The sequence below is a fragment of the Rhopilema esculentum genome, chromosome 6, assembly GCF_057945365.1.
Source record: "Rhopilema esculentum isolate cy_ngs chromosome 6, ASM5794536v1, whole genome shotgun sequence".
NCBI classification, from domain to species: Eukaryota; Metazoa; Cnidaria; class Scyphozoa; order Rhizostomeae; family Rhizostomatidae; genus Rhopilema; species Rhopilema esculentum.
The window spans coordinates 6,822,035-6,840,371 of NC_142820.1; the positions used below are offsets into that span (position 1 = coordinate 6,822,035).

Sequence of the window (18,337 nt, forward strand, 5' to 3'; positions counted from 1 at the left end):
GTCATGAAATTTTTCAAAAATGGCTAAGTCCTTATTTTCAAAATAAGAGTCTGAAATTCAACGAAACCACCCAAAATGTTGTTCGGAACGTGTATTAAGACTTTCTCGGTTGTTTCGAGTAGAAACAATTTTTTGAAAAATTTCAACTTTTTGAACTTTTTTGCATGTCCGGGGTCATGAAATTTTTCAAAAATGGCCAAATTCTTCTAATCAAAATAAAAGCCTAAAATTCATCGAAACTACCCGAAATGTTGTTCGGAACGTGTATTAAGACTTTCTAGGTTGTTTCGAGTAGAAAAATTTTTTTGAAAAATTTCAACTTTTTTGAACTTTTTTGCAGGTCCGGGGTCATGAAATTTTTCAAAAATGGCTAAGTCCTTATTTTCAAAATAAGAGTCTGAAATTCAACGAAACCACCCGAAATGTTGTTCGGAACGTGTATTAAGACTTTCTAGGTTGTTTTGACTGAAATACATTTTTTGAAAAATTTCAAATTTTGTGAACTTTTTTGCAGGTCCGGGGTCATGAAATTTTTCAAAAATGGCCAAATTCTTCTTATCAAAATAAAAGCCTAAAATTCATCGAAACTACCCGAAATTTTGTTCGGAACGTGTATTAAGACTTTCTAGGTTGTTTCGAGTAGGAACAATTTGTTGAAAAATTTCAACTTTTTTGAACTTTTTTGAAGGTCCGGGGTCATGAAATTTTTCAAAAATAGCCAAATTCTTCTAATCAAAATAAGAGCCTAAAATTCAACGAAACTAGCCGCAATGTTGTTTGGCACGTGTATTAAGACTTTCTAGGTTGTTTCGAGGAAAAAATTTTTTTTGAAAAATTTCAACTTTTTTCAACTTTTTTGCAGGTCCGGGGTCATGAAATTTTTCAAAAATGGCTAAGTCCTTATTTGCAAATTAAGAGTCTGCAATTCAACGAAACCACCCGAAATGTTGTTCGGAACGTGTATTAAGACTTTCTAGGTTGTTTTGAGTAAAAAAAACTTTTTGAAAAATTTCAACTTTTTTGAACTTTTTTGCAGGTCCGGGGTCATGATATTTTTCAAAAATGGCTAAATCCTTATTTTCAAAATAAGAGTCTGAAATTCAACGAAACTACCCGAAATGTTGTTCGGAACGTGTATTAAGACTTTCTAGGTTGTTTTGACTAAAAACCATTTTTTGAAAAATTTCAAATTTTTTGAACTTTTTTGCAGGTCCGGGGTCATGAAATTTTTCAAAAATGGCTAAGTCCTTATTTTCAAAATTAGAGTCTGAAATTCAACGAAACCACCCAAAATGTTGTTCGGAACGTGTATTAAGACTTTCTAGGTTGTTTCGAGTAGAAACAATTTTTTGAAAAATTTCAAATTTTTTGAACTTTTTTGAAGGTCCGGGGTCATGAAATTTTTCAAAAATAGCCAAATTCTTCTAATCAAAATAAGAGCCTAAAATTCAACGAAACTAGCGGCAATGTTGTTTGGCACGTGTATTAAGACTTTCTAGGTTGTTTCAAGGAAAAAATTTTTTTTGAAAAATTTCAACTTTTTTCAACTTTTTTGCAGGTCCGGGGTCATGAAATTTTTCAAAAATGGCTAAGTCCTTATTTGCAAATTAAGAGTCTGCAATTCAACGAAACCACCCGAAATGTTGTTCGGAACGTGTATTAAGACTTTCTAGGTTGTTTTGAGTAAAAAAAACTTTTTGAAAAATTTCAACTTTTTTGAACTTTTTTGCAGGTCCGGGGTCATGATATTTTTCAAAAATGGCTAAATCCTTATTTTCAAAATAAGAGTCTGAAATTCAACGAAACTACCCGAAATGTTGTTCGGAACGTGTATTAAGACTTTCTAGGTTGTTTTGACTAAAAACCATTTTTTGAAAAATTTCAAATTTTTTGAACTTTTTTGCAGGTCCGGGGTCATGAAATTTTTCAAAAATGGCTAAGTCCTTATTTTCAAAATTAGAGTCTGAAATTCAACGAAACCACCCAAAATGTTGTTCGGAACGTGTATTAAGACTTTCTAGGTTGTTTCGAGTAGAAACAATTTTTTGAAAAATTTCAACTTTTTTGAACTTTTTTGCAGGTCCGGGGTCATGAAATTTTTCAAAAATGGCCAAATTCTTCTAATCAAAATAAAAGCCTAAAATTCATCGAAACTACCCGAAATGTTGTTTGGAACGTGTATTAAGACTTTCTAGGTTGTTTCGAGTAGAAACAATTTTTTGAAAAATTTCAAATTTTTTGAACTTTTTTGAAGGTCCGGGGTCATGAAATTTTTCAAAAATAGCCAAATTCTTCTAATCAAAATAAGAGCCTAAAATTCAACGAAACTAGCCGCAATGTTGTTTGGCACGTGTATTAAAAATTTCTAGGTTGTTTCGAGGAAAAAATTTTTTTTGAAAAATTTCAACTTTTTTGAACTTTTTTGCAGGTCCGGGGTCATGAAATTTTTCAAAAATAGCCAAATTCTTCTAATCAAAATAAGAGCCTAAAATTCAACGAAACTAGCCGCAATGTTGTTTGGCACGTGTATTAAGACTTTCTAGGTTGTTTCGAGGAAAAAATTTTTTTTGAAAAATTTCAACTTTTTTCAACTTTTTTGCAGGTCCGGGGTCATGAAATTTTTCAAAAATGGCTAAGTCCTTATTTGCAAATTAAGAGTCTGCAATTCAACGAAACCACCCGAAATGTTGTTCGGAACGTGTATTAAGACTTTCTAGGTTGTTTTGAGTAAAAAAAACTTTTTGAAAAATTTCAACTTTTTTGAACTTTTTTGCAGGTCCGGGGTCATGATATTTTTCAAAAATGGCTAAATCCTTATTTTCAAAATAAGAGTCTGAAATTCAACGAAACTACCCGAAATGTTGTTCGGAACGTGTATTAAGACTTTCTAGGTTGTTTTGACTAAAAACCATTTTTTGAAAAATTTCAAATTTTTTGAACTTTTTTGCAGGTCCGGGGTCATGAAATTTTTCAAAAATGGCTAAGTCCTTATTTTCAAAATTAGAGTCTGAAATTCAACGAAACCACCCAAAATGTTGTTCGGAACGTGTATTAAGACTTTCTAGGTTGTTTCGAGTAGAAACAATTTCTTGAAAAATTTCAAATTTTTTGAACTTTTTTGAAGGTCCGGGGTCATGAAATTTTTCAAAAATAGCCAAATTCTTCTAATCAAAATAAGAGCCTAAAATTCAACGAAACTAGCGGCAATGTTGTTTGGCACGTGTATTAAGACTTTCTAGGTTGTTTCAAGGAAAAAATTTTTTTTGAAAAATTTCAACTTTTTTCAACTTTTTTGCAGGTCCGGGGTCATGAAATTTTTCAAAAATGGCTAAGTCCTTATTTGCAAATTAAGAGTCTGCAATTCAACGAAACCACCCGAAATGTTGTTCGGAACGTGTATTAAGACTTTCTAGGTTGTTTTGAGTAAAAAAAACTTTTTGAAAAATTTCAACTTTTTTGAACTTTTTTGCAGGTCCGGGGTCATGATATTTTTCAAAAATGGCTAAATCCTTATTTTCAAAATAAGAGTCTGAAATTCAACGAAACTACCCGAAATGTTGTTCGGAACGTGTATTAAGACTTTCTAGGTTGTTTTGACTAAAAACCATTTTTTGAAAAATTTCAAATTTTTTGAACTTTTTTGCAGGTCCGGGGTCATGAAATTTTTCAAAAATGGCTAAGTCCTTATTTTCAAAATTAGAGTCTGAAATTCAACGAAACCACCCAAAATGTTGTTCGGAACGTGTATTAAGACTTTCTAGGTTGTTTCGAGTAGAAACAATTTTTTGAAAAATTTCAACTTTTTTGAACTTTTTTGCAGGTCCGGGGTCATGAAATTTTTCAAAAATGGCCAAATTCTTCTAATCAAAATAAAAGCCTAAAATTCATCGAAACTACCCGAAATGTTGTTTGGAACGTGTATTAAGACTTTCTAGGTTGTTTCGAGTAGAAACAATTTTTTGAAAAATTTCAAATTTTTTGAACTTTTTTGAAGGTCCGGGGTCATGAAATTTTTCAAAAATAGCCAAATTCTTCTAATCAAAATAAGAGCCTAAAATTCAACGAAACTAGCGGCAATGTTGTTTGGCACGTGTATTAAAAATTTCTAGGTTGTTTCGAGGAAAAAATTTTTTTTGAAAAATTTCAACTTTTTTGAACTTTTTTGCAGGTCCGGGGTCATGAAATTTTTCAAAAATGGCTAAGTCCTTATTTGCAAATTAAGAGTCTGCAATTCAACGAAACCACCCGAAATGTTGTTCGGAACGTGTATTAAGACTTTCTAGGTTGTTTTGAGTAAAAAAAACTTTTTGAAAAATTTCAACTTTTTTGAACTTTTTTGCAGGTCCGGGGTCATGAAATTTTTCCAAAATGGCCAAATTCTTCTAATCAAAATAAAAGCCTAAAATTCAACGAAACCACCCGAAATGTTGTTTGGAACGTGTATTAAGACTTTCTAGGTTGTTTTGAGTAAAAAAAACTTTTTGAAAAATTTCAACTTTTTTGAACTTTTTCGCAGGTCCGGGGTCATGAAATTTTTCGAAAATAGCTAAGTCCTTATTTTCAAAATAAGAGTCTGAAATTCAAAGAAACCACCCGAAATGTTGTTCGGAACGTGTATTAAGACTTTCTAGGTTGTTTTGAGTAAAAAAAACTTTTTGAAAAATTTCAACTTTTTTGAACTTTTTTGCAGGTCCGGGGTCATGAAATTTTTCAAAAATGGCTAAGTCCTTATTTTCTAAATAAGAGTCTGAAATTCAACGAAACCACCCAAAATGTTGTTCGGAGCGTGTATTAAGACTTTCTAGGTTGTTTCGAGTAGAAACAATTTTTTGAAAAATTTCAACTTTTTTGAACTTTTTTGCAGGTCCGGGGTCATGAAATTTTTCAAAAATGGCCAAATTCTTCTAATCAAAATAAAAGCCTAAAATTCATCGAAAGTACCCAAAATGTTGTTCGAAACGTGTATTAAGACTTTCTAGGTTGTTTCGAGTAAAAAATTTTTTTTGAAAAATTTCAACTTTTTTGAACTTTTTTGCAGGACCGGGGTCATGAAATTTTTCAAAAATGGCCAAATTCTTCTAATCAAAATAAAAGCCTAAAATTCATCGAAACTACCCGAAATGTTGTTTGGAACGTGTATTAAGACTTTCTAGGTTGTTTCGAGTAGAAACAATTTTTCGAAAAATTTCAAATTTTTTGAACTTTTTTGAAGGTCCGGGGTCATGAAATTTTTCAAAAATAGCCAAATTCTTCTAATCAAAATAAGAGCCTAAAATTCAACGAAACTAGCCGCAATGTTGTTTGGCACGTGTATTAAGACTTTCTAGGTTGTTTCGAGGAAAAAATTTTTTTTGAAAAATTTCAACTTTTTTCAACTTTTTTGCAGGTCCGGGGTCATGAAATTTTTCAAAAATGGCTAAGTCCTTATTTGCAAATTAAGAGTCTGCAATTCAACGAAACCACCCGAAATGTTGTTCGGAACGTGTATTAAGACTTTCTAGGTTGTTTTGAGTAAAAAAAACTTTTTGAAAAATTTCAACTTTTTTGAACTTTTTTGCAGGTCCGGGGTCATGATATTTTTCAAAAATGGCTAAATCCTTATTTTCAAAATAAGAGTCTGAAATTCAACGAAACTACCCGAAATATTGTTCGGAACGTGTATTAAGACTTTCTAGGTTGTTTTGACTAAAAACCATTTTTTGAAAAATTTCAAATTTTTTGAACTTTTTTGCAGGTCCGGGGTCATGAAATTTTTCAAAAATGGTTAAGTCCTTATTTTCAAAATTAGAGTCTGAAATTCAACGAAACCACCCAAAATGTTGTTCGGAACGTGTATTAAGACTTTCTAGGTTGTTTCGAGTAGAAACAATTTTTTGAAAAATTTCAACTTTTTTGAACTTTTTTGCAGGTCCGGGGTCATGAAATTTTTCAAAAATGGCCAAATTCTTCTAATCAAAATAAAAGCCTAAAATTCATCGAAACTACCCGAAATGTTGTTTGGAACGTGTATTAAGACTTTCTAGGTTGTTTCGAGTAGAAACAATTTTTTGAAAAATTTCAAATTTTTTGAACTTTTTTGAAGGTCCGGGGTCATGAAATTTTTCAAAAATAGCCAAATTCTTCTAATCAAAATAAGAGCCTAATATTCAACGAAACTAGCCGCAATGTTGTTTGGCACGTGTATTAAAACTTTCTAGGTTGTTTCGAGGAAAAAATTTTTTTTGAAAAATTTCAACTTTTTTCAACTTTTTTGCAGGTCCGGGGTCATGAAATTTTTCAAAAATGGCTAAGTCCTTATTTGCAAATTAAGAGTCTGCAATTCAACGAAACCACCCGAAATGTTGTTCGGAACGTGTATTAAGACTTTCTAGGTTGTTTTGAGTAAAAAAAACTTTTTGAAAAATTTCAACTTTTTTGAACTTTTTTGCAGGTCCGGGGTCATGAAATTTTTCCAAAATGGCCAAATTCTTCTAATCAAAATAAAAGCCTAAAATTCAACGAAACCACCCGAAATGTTGTTTGGAACGTGTATTAAGACTTTCTAGGTTGTTTTGAGTAAAAAAAACTTTTTGAAAAATTTCAACTTTTTTGAACTTTTTCGCAGGTCCGGGGTCATGAAATTTTTCAAAAATAGCTAAGTCCTTATTTTCAAAATAAGAGTCTGAAATTCAACGAAACCACCCGAAATGTTGTTCGGAGCGTGTATTAAGACTTTCTAGGTTGTTTTGAGTAAAAAAAACTTTTTGAAAAATTTCAACTTTTTTGAACTTTTTTGCAGGTCCGGGGTCATGAAATTTTTCAAAAATGGCCAAATTCTTCTAATCAAAATAAAAGCCGAAAATTCATCGAAACTACCCGAAATGTTGTTCGAAACGTGTATTAAGACTTTCTAGGTTGTTTCGAGTAAAAAAGTTTTTTTGAAAAATTTCAACTTTTTTGAACTTTTTTGCAGGTCCGGGGTCATGAAATTTTTCCAAAATGGCCAAATTCTTCTAATCAAAATAAAAGCCTAAATTTCAACGAAACCACCCGAAATGTTGTTTGGAACGTGTATTAAGACTTTCTAGGTTGTTTTGAGTAAAAAAAACTTTTTGAACAATTTCAACTTTTTTGAACTTTTTCGCAGGTCCGGGGTCATGAAATTTTTCAAAAATAGCTAAGTCCTTATTTTCAAAATAAGAGTCTGAAATTGAACGAAACCACCCGAAATGTTGTTCGGAACGTGTATTAAGACTTTCTAGGTTGTTTTGAGTAAAAAAAACTTTTTGAAAAATTTCAACTTTTTTGAACTTTTTTGCAGGTCCGGGGTCATGAAATTTTTCAAAAATGGCTAAGTCCTTATTTTCTAAATAAGAGTCTGAAATTCAACGAAACCACCCAAAATGTTGTTCGGAACGTGTATTAAGACTTTCTAGGTTGTTTCGAGTAGAAACAATTTTTTGAAAAATTTCAACTTTTTTGAACTTTTTTACAGGTCCGGGGTCATGAAATTTTTCAAAAATGGCCAAATTCTTCTAATCAAAATAAAAGCCTAAAATTCATCGAAACTACCTGAAATGTTGTTCGAAACGTGTATTAAGACTTTCTAGGTTGTTTCGAGTAAAAAATTTTTTTTGAAAAATTTCAACTTTTTTGAACTTTTTTGCAGGTCCTGGGTCATGAAATTTTTCAAAAATGGCCAAACTCTTCTCATCAAAATAAAAGCCTAAAATTCATCGAAACTACCCGAAATGTTTTTCGGAACGTGTATTAAGACTTTCTAGGTTGTTTCGAGTAGAAAAATTTTTCTGAAAAATTTCAACTTTTTTGAACTTTTTTGCAGGTCCGGGGTCATGAAATTTTTCAAAAATGGCTAAGTCCTTATTTTCTAAATAAGAGTCTGAAATTCAACGAAACCACCCAAAATGTTGTTCGGAACGTGTATTAAGACTTTCTAGGTTGTTTCGAGTAGAAACAATTTTTTGAAAAATTTCAACTTTTTTGAACTTTTTTGCAGGTCCGGGGTCATGAAATTTTTCAAAAATGGCCAAATTCTTCTAATCAAAATAAAAGCCTAAAATTCATCGAAAGTACCCAAAATGTTGTTCGAAACGTGTATTAAGACTTTCTAGGTTGTTTCGAGTAAAAAATTTTTTTTGAAAAATTTCAACTTTTTTGAACTTTTTTGCAGGTCCGGGGTCATGAAATTTTTCAAAAATGGCCAAACTCTTCTCATCAAAATAAAAGCCTAAAATTCATCGAAACTACCCGAAATGTTTTTCGGAACGTGTATTAAGACTTTCTAGGTTGTTTCGAGTAGAAAAATTTTTTGAAAAATTGCAACTTTTTTGCAGGTCCGGGGTCATGAAATTTTTCAAAAATGGCTAATTCTTTTTTTTCAAAATAAGAGTCTGAAATTCAACGAAAGCACCCGAAATGTTGTTCGGAACGTGTATTAAGACTTTCTAGCTTGTTTTGACTAAAATGTTTTTTTTGAAAAATTTCAACTTTTTTAGTGTTTTTTCAAGTTTTAGTCTTAAACATTCTAGGTATATTATTTCTTCCCTTTTTTCAGATATCACTTGGAGTCTCAACCAAATGTCATCAAGAGATTTCAGAAAGGTATTTTCTCAGCATTTTTGGTTGTTTCGAGTAAAAAAATTTTTTTAAAAATTTCAACTTTTTTGAACTTTTTTGCAGGTCCGGGGTCATGAAATTTTTCCAAAATGGCCAAATTCTTCTAATCAAAATAAAAGCCTAAAATTCAACGAAACCACCCGAAATGTTGTTTGGAACGTGTATTAAGACCTTCTAGGTTGTTTTTAGTAAAAAAAACTTTTTGAAAAATTTCAACTTTTTTGAACTTTCTCGCAGGTCCGGGGTCATGAAATTTTTCAAAAATAGCTAAGTCCTTATTTTCAAAATAAGAGTCTGAAATTCAACGAAACCACCCGAAATGTTGTTCGGAACGTGTATTAAGACTTTCTAGGTTGTTTTGAGTAAAAAAAACTTTTTGAAAAATTTCAACTTTTTTGAACTTTTTTGCAGGTCCGGGGTCATGAAATTTTTCAAAAATGGCTAAGTCCTTATTTTCTAAATAAGAGTCTGAAATTCAACGAAACCACCCAAAATGTTGTTCGGAACGTGTATTAAGACTTTCTAGGTTGTTTCGAGTAGAAACAATTTTTTGAAAAATTTCAACTTTTTTGAACTTTTTTGCAGGTCCGGGGTCATGAAATTTTTCAAAAATGGCTAAGTCCCTATTTTCAAAATAAGAGTCTGAAATTCAACGAAACCACCCAAAATGTTGTTCGCAACGTGTATTAAGACTTTCTAGGTTGTTTCGAGTAGAAACAATTTTTTGAAAAATTTCAACTTTTTTGAACTTTTTTGCAGGTCCGGGGTCATGAAATTTTTCAAAAATGGCTAAGTCCCTATTTTCAAAATAAGAGTCTGAAATTCAACGAAACCACCCAAAATGTTGTTCGCAACGTGTATTAAGACTTTCTAGGTTGTTTCGAGTAGAAACAATTTTTTGAAAAATTTCAACTTTTTTGAACTTTTTTGCAGGTCCGGGGTCATGAAATTTTTCAAAAATGGCCAAACTCTTCTCATCAAAATAAAAGCCTAAAATTCATCGAAACTACCCGAAATGTTTTTCGGAACGTGTATTAAGACTTTCTAGGTTGTTTCGAGTAGAAAAATTTTTTGAAAAATTTCAACTTTTTTGCAGGTCCGGGGTCATGAAATTTTTCAAAAATGGCTAAATCTTTTTTTTCAAAATAAGAGTCTGAAATTCAACGAAAGCACCCGAAATGTTGTTCGGAACGTGTATTAAGACTTTCTAGCTTGTTTTGACTAAAATATTTTTTTTGAAAAATTTCAACTTTTTTGAACTTTTTTGCAGGTCCGGGGTCATGAAATTTTTCAAAAATGGCCAAACTCTTCTCATCAAAATAAAAGCCTAAAATTCATCGAAACTACCCGAAATGTTTTTCGGAACGTGTATTAAGACTTTCTAGGTTGTTTCGAGTAGAAAAATTTTTTGAAAAATTGCAACTTTTTTGCAGGTCCGGGGTCATGAAATTTTTCAAAAATGGCTAATTCTTTTTTTTCAAAATAAGAGTCTGAAATTCAACGAAAGCACCCGAAATGTTGTTCGGAACGTGTATTAAGACTTTCTAGCTTGTTTTGACTAAAATGTTTTTTTTGAAAAATTTCAACTTTTTTAGTGTTTTTTCAAGTTTTAGTCTTAAACATTCTAGGTATATTATTTCTTCCCTTTTTTCAGATATCACTTGGAGTCTCAACCAAATGTCATCAAGAGATTTCAGAAAGGTATTTTCTCAGCATTTTTGGTTGTTTCGAGTAAAAAAATTTTTTTAAAAATTTCAACTTTTTTGAACTTTTTTGCAGGTCCGGGGTCATGAAATTTTTCCAAAATGGCCAAATTCTTCTAATCAAAATAAAAGCCTAAAATTCAACGAAACCACCCGAAATGTTGTTTGGAACGTGTATTAAGACCTTCTAGGTTGTTTTGAGTAAAAAAAACTTTTTGAAAAATTTCAACTTTTTTGAACTTTCTCGCAGGTCCGGGGTCATGAAATTTTTCAAAAATAGCTAAGTCCTTATTTTCAAAATAAGAGTCTGAAATTCAACGAAACCACCCGAAATGTTGTTCGGAACGTGTATTAAGACTTTCTAGGTTGTTTTGAGTAAAAAAAACTTTTTGAAAAATTTCAACTTTTTTGAACTTTTTTGCAGGTCCGGGGTCATGAAATTTTTCAAAAATGGCTAAGTCCTTATTTTCTAAATAAGAGTCTGAAATTCAACGAAACCACCCAAAATGTTGTTCGGAACGTGTATTAAGACTTTCTAGGTTGTTTCGAGTAGAAACAATTTTTTGAAAAATTTCAACTTTTTGAACTTTTTTGCAGGTCCGGGGTCATGAAATTTTTCAAAAATGGCTAAGTCCCTATTTTCAAAATAAGAGTCTGAAATTCAACGAAACCACCCAAAATGTTGTTCGCAACGTGTATTAAGACTTTCTAGGTTGTTTCGAGTAGAAACAATTTTTTGAAAAATTTCAACTTTTTTGAACTTTTTTGCAGGTCCGGGGTCATGAAATTTTTCAAAAATGGCCAAACTCTTCTCATCAAAATAAAAGCCTAAAATTCATCGAAACTACCCGAAATGTTTTTCGGAACGTGTATTAAGACTTTCTAGGTTGTTTCGAGTAGAAAAATTTTTTGAAAAATTTCAACTTTTTTGCAGGTCCGGGGTCATGAAATTTTTCAAAAATGGCTAAATCTTTTTTTTCAAAATAAGAGTCTGAAATTCAACGAAAGCACCCGAAATGTTGTTCGGAACGTGTATTAAGACTTTCTAGCTTGTTTTGACTAAAATATTTTTTTTGAAAAATTTCAACTTTTTTAGTGTTTTTTCAAGTTTTAGTCTTAAACATTCTAGGTATATTATTTCTTCCTTTTTTCAGATATCACTTGGAGTTTCAACCAAATGTCATCAAGAGATTTCAGAAAGGTATTTTCTCAGCATTTTTGGTTGTCTCGAGTAAAAAAATTTTTTGAAAAATTTCAACTTTTTTGAACTTTTTTGCAGGTCTGTGGTCATGAAATTTTTCCAAAATGGCCAAATTCTTCTAATCAAAATAAAAGCCTAAAATTCAACGAAACCACCCGAAATGTTGTTTGGAACGTGTATTAAGACTTTCTAGGTTGTTTTGAGTAAAAAAAACTTTTTGAAAAATTTCAACTTTTTTGAACTTTTTCGCAGGTCCGGGGTCATGAAATTTTTCAAAAATAGCTAAGTCCTTATTTTCAAAATAAGAGTCTGAAATTCAACGAAACCACCCGAAATGTTGTTCGGAACGTGTATTAAGACTTTCTAGGTTGTTTTGAGTAAAAAAAACTTTTTGAAAAATTTCAACTTTTTTGAACTTTTTTGCAGGTCCGGGGTCATGAAATTTTTCAAAAATGGCTAAGTCCTTATTTTCTAAATAAGAGTCTGAAATTCAACGAAACCACCCAAAATGTTGTTCGGAACGTGTATTAAGACTTTCTAGGTTGTTTCGAGTAGAAACAATTTTTTGAAAAATTTCAACTTTTTTGAACTTTTTTGCAGGTCCGGGGTCATGAAATTTTTCAAAAATGGCTAAGTCCTTATTTTCAAAATAAGAGTCTGGAATTCAACGAAACCACCCGAAATGTTGTTTGAAACGTGTGTTAAGACTTTCTAGGTTGTTTTGACTAAAATACATTTTTTGAAAAATTTCAAATTTTTTGAACTTTTTTGCAGGTCCGGGGTCATGAAATTTTTCAAAAATGGCCAAACTCTTCTCATCAAAATAAAAGCCTAAAATTCATCGAAACTACCCGAAATGTTTTTCGGAACGTGTATTAAGACTTTCTAGGCTGTTTCGAGTAGAAAAATTTTTTGAAAAATTTCAACTTTTTTGCAGGTCCGGGGTCATGAAATTTTTCAAAAATAGCTAAGTCCTTATTTTCAAAATAAGAGTCTGAAATTGAACGAAACCACCCGAAATGTTGTTCGGAACGTGTATTAAGACTTTCTAGGTTGTTTTGAGTAAAAAAAACTTTTTGAAAAATTTCAACTTTTTTGAACTTTTTCGCAGGTCCGGGGTCATGAAATTTTTCAAAAATAGCTAAGTCCTTATTTTCAAAATAAGAGTCTGAAATTCAACGAAAGCACCCGAAATGTTGTTCGGAACGTGTATTAAGACTTTCTAGCTTGTTTTGACTAAAATATTTTTTTTGAAAAATTTCAACTTTTTTAGTGTTTTTTCAAGTTTTAGTCTTAAACATTCTAGGTATTTTATTTCTTCCTTTTTTTCATATATCACTTGGAGTTTCAACCAAATGTCATCAAGAGATTTCAGAAAGGTATTTTCTCAGCATTTTTGGTTGTCTCGAGTAAAAAAATTTTTTGAAAAATTTCAACTTTTTTGAACTTTTTTGCAGGTCCGGGGTCATGAAATTTTTCCAAAATGGCCAAATTCTTCTAATCAAAATAAAAGCCTAAAATTCAACGAAACCACCCGAAATGTTGTTTGGAACGTGTATTAAGACTTTCTAGGTTGTTTTGAGTAAAAAAAACTTTTTGAAAAATTTCAACTTTTTTGAACTTTTTTGCAGGTCCGGGGTCATGAAATTTTTCAAAAATGGCTAAGTCCTTATTTTCTAAATAAGAGTCTGAAATTCAACGAAACCACCCAAAATGTTGTTCGGAACGTGTATCAAGACTTTCTAGGTTGTTTCGAGTAGAAACAATTTTTTGAAAAATTTCAACTTTTTTGAACTTTTTTGCAGGTCCGGGGTCATGAAGTTTTTCAAAAATGGCCAAATTCTTCTAATCAAAATAAAAGCCTAAAATTCATCGAAACTACCCGAAATGTTGTTCGAAACGTGTATTAAGACTTTCTAGGTTGTTTTGAGTAAAAAAAACTTTTTGAAAAATTTCAACTTTTTTGAACTTTTTTGCAGGTCTGGGGTCATGAAATTTTTCAAAAATGGCTAAGTCCTTATTTTCTAAATAAGAGTCTGAAATTCAACGAAACCACCCAAAATGTTGTTCGGAACGTGTATTAAGACTTTGTAGGTTGTTTCGAGTAGAAACAATTTTTTGAAAAATTTCAACTTTTTTGAACTTTTTTACAGGTCCGGGGTCATGAAATTTTTCAAAAATGGCCAAACTCTTCTCATCAAAATAAAAGCCTAAAATTCATCGAAACTACCCGAAATGTTTTTCGGAACGTGTATTAAGACTTTCTAGGTTGTTTCGAGTAGAAAAATTTTTCTGAAAAATTTCAACTTTTTTGCAGGTCCGGGGTCATGAAATTTTTCAAAAATAGCTAAGTCCTTATTTTCAAAATAAGAGTCTGAAATTGAACGAAACCACCCGAAATGTTGTTCGGAACGTGTATTAAGACTTTCTAGGTTGTTTTGAGTAAAAAAAACTTTTTGAAAAATTTCAACTTTTTTGAACTTTTTTGCAGGTCCGGGGTCATGAAATTTTTCAAAAATGGCTAAGTCCTTATTTTCTAAATAAGAGTCTGAAATTCAACGAAACCACCCAAAATGTTGTTCGGAACGTGTATTAAGACTTTCTAGGTTGTTTCGAGTAGAAACAATTTTTTGAAAAATTTCAACTTTTTTGAACTTTTTTGCAGGTCCCCGGTCATGAAATTTTTCAAAAATGGCCAAATTCTTCTAATCAAAATAAAAGCCGAAAATTCATCGAAACTACCCGAAATGTTGTTCGAAACGTGTATTAAGACTTTCTAGGTTGTTTTGGGTAAAAAAAACTTTTTGAAAAATTTCAACTTTTTTGAACTTTTTCGCAGGTCTGGGGTCATGAAATTTTTCAAAAATAGCTAAGTCCTTATTTTCAAAATAAGAGTCTGAAATTGAACGAAACCACCCGAAATGTTGTTCGGAACGTGTATTAAGACTTTCTAGGTTGTTTTGAGTAAAAAAAACTTTTTGAAAAATTTCAACTTTTTTGAACTTTTTTGCAGGTCCGGGGTCATGAAATTTTTCAAAAATGGCTAAGTCCTTATTTTCTAAATAAGAGTCTGAAATTCAACGAAACCACCCAAAATGTTGTTCGGAACGTGTATTAAGACTTTCTAGGTTGTTTCGAGTAGAAACAATTTTTTGAAAAATTTCAACTTTTTTGAACTTTTTTACAGGTCCGGGGTCATGAAATTTTTCAAAAATGGCCAAATTCTTCTAATCAAATTAAAAGCCTAAAATTCATCGAAACTACCCGAAATGTTGTTCGAAACGTGTATTAAGACTTTCTAGGTTGTTTCGAGTGAAAAATTTTTTTTGAAAAATTTCAACTTTTTTGAACTTTTTTGCAGGTCCGGGGTCATGAAATTTTTCAAAAATGGCCAAACTCTTCTCATCAAAATAAAAGCCTAAAATTCATCGAAACTACCCGAAATGTTTTTCGGAACGTGTATTAAGACTTTCTAGGTTGTTTCGAGTAGAAACAATTTTTTGAAAAATTTCAACTTTTTTGAACTTTTTTGCAGGTCCGGGGTCATGAAATTTTTCAAAAATGGCCAAATTCTTCTAATCAAAATAAAAGCCGAAAATTCATCGAAACTACCCGAAATGTTGTTCGAAACGTGTATTAAGACTTTCTAGGTTGTTTCGAGTAAAAAACTTTTTTTGAAAAATTTCAACTTTTTTGAACTTTTTTGCAGGTCCGGGGTCATGAAATTTTTCCAAAATGGCCAAATTCTTCTAATCAAAATAAAAGCCTAAATTTCAACGAAACCACCCGAAATGTTGTTTGGAACGTGTATTAAGACTTTCTAGGTTGTTTTGAGTAAAAAAAACTTTTTGAACAATTTCAACTTTTTTGAACTTTTTCGCAGGTCCGGGGTCATGAAATTTTTCAAAAATAGCTAAGTCCTTATTTTCAAAATAAGAGTCTGAAATTGAACGAAACCACCCGAAATGTTGTTCGGAACGTGTATTAAGACTTTCTAGGTTGTTTTGAGTAAAAAAAACTTTTTGAAAAATTTCAACTTTTTTGAACTTTTTTGCAGGTCCGGGGTCATGAAATTTTTCAAAAATGGCTAAGTCCTTATTTTCTAAATAAGAGTCTGAAATTCAACGAAACCACCCAAAATGTTGTTCGGAACGTGTATTAAGACTTTCTAGGTTGTTTCGAGTAGAAACAATTTTTTGAAAAATTTCAACTTTTTTGAACTTTTTTACAGGTCCGGGGTCATGAAATTTTTCAAAAATGGCCAAATTCTTCTAATCAAAATAAAAGCCTAAAATTCATCGAAACTACCCGAAATGTTGTTCGAAACGTGTATTAAGACTTTCTAGGTTGTTTCGAGTAAAAAATTTTTTTTGAAAAATTTCAACTTTTTTGAACTTTTTTGCAGGTCCTGGGTCATGAAATTTTTCAAAAATGGCCAAACTCTTCTCATCAAAATAAAAGCCTAAAATTCATCGAAACTACCCGAAATGTTTTTCGGAACGTGTATTAAGACTTTCTAGGTTGTTTCGAGTAGAAAAATTTTTCTGAAAAATTTCAACTTTTTTGAACTTTTTTGCAGGTCCGGGGTCATGAAATTTTTCAAAAATGGCTAAGTCCTTATTTTCTAAATAAGAGTCTGAAATTCAACGAAACCACCCAAAATGTTGTTCGGAACGTGTATTAAGACTTTCTAGGTTGTTTCGAGTAGAAACAATTTTTTGAAAAATTTCAACTATTTTGAACTTTTTTGCAGGTCCGGGGTCATGAAATTTTTCAAAAATGGCCAAATTCTTCTAATCAAAATAAAAGCCGAAAATTCATCGAAACTACCCGAAATGTTGTTCGAAACGTGTATTAAGACTTTCTAGGTTGTTTCGAGTAAAAAAGTTTTTTTGAAAAATTTCAACTTTTTTGAACTTTTTTGCAGGTCCGGGGTCATGAAATTTTTCCAAAATGGCCAAATTCTTCTAATCAAAATAAAAGCCTAAATTTCAACGAAACCACCCGAAATGTTGTTTGGAACGTGTATTAAGACTTTCTAGGTTGTTTTGAGTAAAAAAAACTTTTTGAACAATTTCAACTTTTTTGAACTTTTTCGCAGGTCCGGGGTCATGAAATTTTTCAAAAATAGCTAAGTCCTTATTTTCAAAATAAGAGTCTGAAATTGAACGAAACCACCCGAAATGTTGTTCGGAACGTGTATTAAGACTTTCTAGGTTGTTTTGAGTAAAAAAAACTTTTTGAAAAATTTCAACTTTTTTGAACTTTTTTGCAGGTCCGGGGTCATGAAATTTTTCAAAAATGGCTAAGTCCTTATTTTCTAAATAAGAGTCTGAAATTCAACGAAACCACCCAAAATGTTGTTCGGAACGTGTATTAAGACTTTCTAGGTTGTTTCGAGTAGAAACAATTTTTTGAAAAATTTCAACTTTTTTGAACTTTTTTACAGGTCCGGGGTCATGAAATTTTTCAAAAATGGCCAAATTCTTCTAATCAAAATAAAAGCCTAAAATTCATCGAAACTACCCGAAATGTTGTTCGAAACGTGTATTAAGACTTTCTAGGTTGTTTCGAGTAAAAAATTTTTTTTGAAAAATTTCAACTTTTTTGAACTTTTTTGCAGGTCCGGGGTCATGAAATTTTACAAAAATGGCCAAACTCTTCTCATCAAAATAAAAGCCTAAAATTCATCGAAACTACCCGAAATGTTTTTCGGAACGTGTATTAAGACTTTCTAGGTTGTTTCGAGTAGAAAAATTTTTCTGAAAAATTTCAACTTTTTTGCAGGTCCGGGGTCATGAAATTTTTCCAAAATGGCCAAATTCTTCTAATCAAAATAAAAGCCTAAAATTCATCGAAACTACCCGAAATGTTGTTCGGAACGTGTATTAAGACTTTCTAGGTTGTTTCGAGTAAAAAAATTTTTTTGAAAAATTTCAACTTTTTTGAACTTTTTTGCAGGTCCGGGGTCATGAAATTTTTCAAAAATAGCTAAGTCCTTATTTTCAAAATAAGAGTCTGAAATTCAACAAAGCCACCCGAAATGTTGTTCGGAACGTGTATTAAGACTTTCTATGTTGTTTTAAGTAAAAACAACTTTTTGAAAAATTTCAATTTTTTTGAACTTTTTTGCAGGTCCGGGGTCATGAAATTTTTCAAAAATGGCCAAATTCTTCTAATCAAAATAAAAGCCTAAATTTCAACGAAACCACCCGAAATGTTGTTTGGAACGTGTATTAAGACTTTCTAGGTTGTTTTGAGTAAAAAAAACTTTTTGAAAAATTTCAACTTTTTTGAACTTTTTCGCAGGTCCGGGGTCATGAAATTTTTCAAAAATAGCTAAGTCCTTATTTTCAAAATAAGAGTCTGAAATTGAACGAAACCACCCGAAATGTTGTTCGGAACGTGTATTAAGACTTTCTAGGTTGTTTTGAGTAAAAAAAACTTTTTGAAAAATTTCAACTTTTTTGAACTTTTTTGCAGGTCCGGGGTCATGAAATTTTTCCAAAATGGCCAAATTCTTCTAATCAAAATAAAAGCCTAAAATTCAACGAAACCACCCGAAATGTTGTTCGGAACGTGTATTAAAACTTTCTAGGTTGTTTCGAGTAAAAAATTTTTTTTGAAAAATTTCAACTTTTTTGAACTTTTTCGCAGGTCCAGGGCATGAAATTTTTCTAAAATAGCTAAGTCCTTATTTTCAAAATAAGAGTCTGAAATTCAACGAAACCATCCGAAATGTTGTTCGCAACGTGTATTAAGACTTTCTAGGTTGTTTTGAGTAAAAAAAACTTTTTGAAAAATTTCAACTTTTTTG

The 18,337-nt window shown here is 31.2% G+C and overlaps 1 long non-coding RNA gene across 2 annotated transcripts in view; it reads left to right on the forward strand.

The window, feature by feature from the left end:
• The window catches only part of LOC135686649 (uncharacterized), a 58,164-nt gene that overhangs the window by 17,136 nt on the left and 22,691 nt on the right, over window positions 1–18,337 (forward strand). Inside the window, exon 4 of one of the 2 annotated variants that reach the window (XR_016143848.1) lies at window positions 11,474–11,531. The exons of the other annotated variant lie outside the window; for it this stretch is intronic. This is a non-coding gene — a long non-coding RNA (uncharacterized LOC135686649). Of the gene's footprint in view, window positions 1–11,473; window positions 11,532–18,337 lie in introns of those variants that run through there. 2 annotated transcript variants of the gene reach the window in all.